The 4,295-nt window shown below is 26.0% G+C and overlaps 1 non-coding gene across 1 annotated transcript; it reads left to right on the top strand.

Annotated features, from left to right (window-relative positions):
* The first annotated feature begins 696 nt into the window (after positions 1-696).
* On the top strand, positions 697-769 carry TRNAA-UGC (transfer RNA alanine (anticodon UGC)). The gene has a single exon. It is a non-coding gene; the product is annotated as a tRNA-Ala (tRNA).
* The last annotated feature ends 3,526 nt before the right edge of the window (positions 770-4,295 follow it).

Here is a 4,295-nt window from a genome sequence, read left to right as displayed (position 1 = left end):
TATTCAAGCTGTAAGGATTATACTTTTTAACCTTCAAATTAAGAGAACACAATAATACTCGTTATTATCTATTGTGAGTTTCCTTTTGTTTCATGAAACTTACTTAGCTAGCTACGTTTGGGATCATGTTGGAATCATGTAAAAGTAATTTGTAAAAAAAATTATAAGCGATTTAGGTGTTTAGTAATCTTTTGATTTTCAAAATCTCCTAATTAAATAACTCTTCGAATAATCAAATAATCAAACATCTTTTAAACGATTTTTTCTCTATTTTTAACGATGTCTTTTTGTTTTTTAAAATTATTTTATCTTTGTCATGAAAATTTTGTAGAACTACACGATTACAGTGTCACTTAATTGGAATAAAATTTAAGCAAAACATCAAAGCATGATTTTATTTACATCAACGACAATACAAGTTTTTTTTCCTAATAGTCGTCATCATCTTCTTCAATTATCATTTTATTTTTACTTCTTTTCGTCCTATTTGCACTCCAAACTTTCTTGGGCGACTTTTTTCTTTCATAATTTTTTTAAATATATGTGTACTATATTCTTGAGATTTTTCTCAAATTGGATGAATTAGAAGGATTATGGTTTTTAAAATATAGATGTATTATTGTAATGGTTGAGGAATAGACAAATATTGTTTCATAATTGAATATGTTTAAAAAATAACAATTTGTTTAAACAAATGGGGATGTAGCTCACATGGTAGAGCGCTCGCTTTGCATGCGAGAGGTACGGGGTTCGATACCCCGCATCTCCAAAAATTTTATAATTTTTTTTTCGTTGGTTCTTCTAAAGTTTTTGCTATTTTTTTTTTCTATTGGGCTTTTAACGTTCTTCCAGTTCCAGTCCAAAAGCTGCGGCTCCACAACCCTATGTAACTCTCTTTCTTTCTTTTTTTAATGTAAATTTCTGTTTTTTTTTTTCTATTTCTTTATTTTCTTTTAAATTTAACATACCCTTCTATCTTGTTAGTCCATTTTTTAATTTACTAGCTGGAACTACGTGCATTACACGTATTTAATGAGTTAAAATAAGAGTCTAGTACTTTATAATCATTTTTCCCCACACATATATAAATTCATATTACTCCAAACAAATTTGATTTAATATATTTTTTAAACTTTTTTTTTAAGTTTTCAAATTGAACTTTTTATATCTTAATTTAAATCATGGGTGGTAAGAGAAAAACAAACTTATAATATTTGCATTTAAGAAAACTTTTAAATTAAAGCTAATCATTCTTATAAGAAATAAAAACCTATTTTTAATATATTTATAACTATTTTTAACTTTTTTAGAAAAATAAAGACTATTAAATCTAAATCTCAAAAGATTAAAAAATATCATTCACCTTAAATGATAAGAGAAAAAAGAAACAATTAAAAAAGATAACATACCTGAAACAAAAAAGGAAAAAAAAAAAAAAGAAAAAAGAAAGAAAAAATGAAGTTGTGATATCTAGGGATGACAAAATTTCCCGCGGGGTCGGGTCCCCGACCCGATTGGAGTAGGGAATCCCCAATTTGACCGGAGACAGGGGTCAAACCGAGGATCTAAATCGGGTCCCTGATCAGGGACGAGGGTTCCCCGCCCCGATTTTTTTTAATTGTTAATATATATTATAATAATAATAATAATAATAATACTGAATTAGTATGTTTCAATTTTTTTTTCTTTCTTAATTTTAAAAATCTAATATCATAGATTTAATTTTTATTAATTTATAATTAAAAAACATTTAATGTTCAATTTAAATAACTATATGTAATAATAATACTAATTTTCTATATAAAATTTATAATTTCAATATAAATATTAAATTTAGTTAATTTTAAATAGTAGAAATAATAAAATAAAAAATGGAGATGTTTTTCCGCGATGACCCGAATTTCCGAACGGGGATTCCCCAACCCCGATCCCGACTCTCCAAAATGGGGAATGGGGCGGGGACGGGGATAAAAAATTCCCACAAGGTGTATCCCCACCCCACCCCGACCCCGTTGTCATCCCTAGTGATATCTAGATACCTCTAGTTCTAAACAAAATACTAAAGTGGAAAATTTCTTATGCATGTCTAAAAGCTAGGGAAAAAAAACATAGAATGTTAATGAATAAGAAAAAAACACAATAATTTAGCAATGATGCCTACAGAAATTTTTAAAAAATAATCTTAAAAAAAAAACCCCATAAAAACTTAGGGAGGGGTTAACAAAATTTTAAAAGAAATTAGGAAAAGGAGATACCGGATGTAACCTAAAGTTTAACTCGACTAATTAGGGGCGTTTAGGGCAAAGAGTTGGTTATTATAGTCCTAGGCTATTGTAGTTGGGATATAATAGTTTGTGTTTGAGGTGTAGATTATTTTAGTTTGGGTTATAATAATATGTGTTTGAGGTGTAAACTATTTTAGTTTGAAAAGAAAATAGTAAACGTTGTAACAAAAAAAAATTATGAATATAAAATAGTAAAAACTGTAGCGAATAGTAAATAGTGTAGCAAATGGGGTTTTGAAATAGTGTTGGTTGTAACTAATTGAGGAATACAAAATAGTATTTACTGTAGCCAGAGATGATTATCATAGTCTTAGGATAGCTTTTACCCAAACACGCCCTTAGTTTATAGGAGAGATTCATATTTAAAATCCTACCCTTAGTTTATAAGGGAGATTCATATTCGAAATCCTAATCTAATCTTACTAAAATAATTTAGATTAATATTTTTTTCAAAAGAGATTTCATGTTAAATGTAAAGTAGATAGTAGTTAGAAGATAAAATGTGATCAATTTTTTTTTGTAAAAAAAATATTTTTATTTAAGGTGGGGAGGTATTAATTAGAGATAAAATGTGATATTTTGTTTTATAAGAAAAATCTCTTCATTTAAAATGAAGGAGATATTAGTAGAGGTAAAACGTGATTTAAAAAAAATTGTTACCCGTGATTCTCAACAAAAAATAATAATTAAAAAAATAAAAATAGCATCATGATTTTTTTAATTTTTTTTAATGTTTATGTGTGATGCTCAAAGTTGGGAAATTTTTTAATTTTCATTTTTTTTGTTATTTGTATAAATAGTTTGATGTTTTTTCTATTTGTGAAAATTTATCATTATTATTATTATTTTAGTTTGCATGTAAACAATGAAGTAATAGATACAATTTAAATTAAATAAACGATAAATATAAAAAACATTCCACTTCATCCATTGTGGCTCGATTGACCTCCACCTAGTTGATAACGACAATTGAGGGGAAGAGACGAAGTTGCAAAAAGAAAAAAAAAAGTTTATTGATCCAATTAAGGGGGAAAAAAAGTAAAAAACCAAACAACCAAACAAAACAATGTAAATATCTCAAACATTTAAAAGAGAAAGAGAGAGAAAGCATGGAACCATAAAAAGAAAAAGAAAATTCTTAATGAAATAGAAAAACAAAGAAAGAGGGATACCTTAGAAATTTGAGAGCATAATTTAGATAATTTGTAGAGGAAATTCAGATATAAATTTTAATTCTATTTGATCTTAAATCAAATATTGGGAGAAAAATCAAGATTAATTTTTTTTAATGTGATAATGCTATTTTTAACATGATAAAACTATTGTTTTAAAATAAATATAAAAAATCAAGATTTTAATGTGACAATGATTTAAAACCAAGCAGGGAAATTTAGATTCAATTATATATTTTTTAAAAAATCGAGACTAAAATCAATTTATTTTTTAAATCTTCTCAACGTGATGACAAGAAAAATAGGTTTTTTTTTAAGGAAAAAAAAAGTATTTCCTTAACGTGGATGCAAACAACATTTGCATTTTTAGTTAGAAAACTTTAAAATAAAAGTAAACCACTTTTGTTAGAATTAAAAACCTATTTCTAATATATCTATAACTACTATTCAATCTCCTTTTGAAATGACTTTTCTTTTTTTAAGACTATTCAATCTAAAAGATGGATTTAAATCTCAATCTCAATCTCACAATAAAAAAAATAATTAAATAAATATAAATATAAAGAGGAAAAGGAAGAGTGGATGTCTCCTAATTTATGATTACACTTGTTAAAAAAATATAAAGTTAGAAGTTTTTTTTTTTTTTTTTTTTTTTTTTTTTAATAAAAAAAGTAGCTTAAAGGTGTGGGAAGAAAAAAGGCAAACGGCCAAAAATATAAGAAAAATTGGAGAACTATAGAAGTAGAAAAAGAAGAAAACAAAGTCGACAAAACATTAAAAAAAATAATAATAAAAGGAGAGAAAGAGTGATACCTTCAACATAGTTCGATGCAAAAAG

This window comes from Benincasa hispida, chromosome 11 (assembly GCF_027475165.1).
Source record: "Benincasa hispida cultivar pf3 chromosome 11, pf3_genome.v1.1, whole genome shotgun sequence".
Classification (NCBI taxonomy): domain Eukaryota; kingdom Viridiplantae; phylum Streptophyta; class Magnoliopsida; order Cucurbitales; family Cucurbitaceae; genus Benincasa; species Benincasa hispida.
The sequence above is the reverse complement of the archived record's forward strand: the minus strand, read 5'-3'. Positions and strand labels throughout refer to the sequence as shown.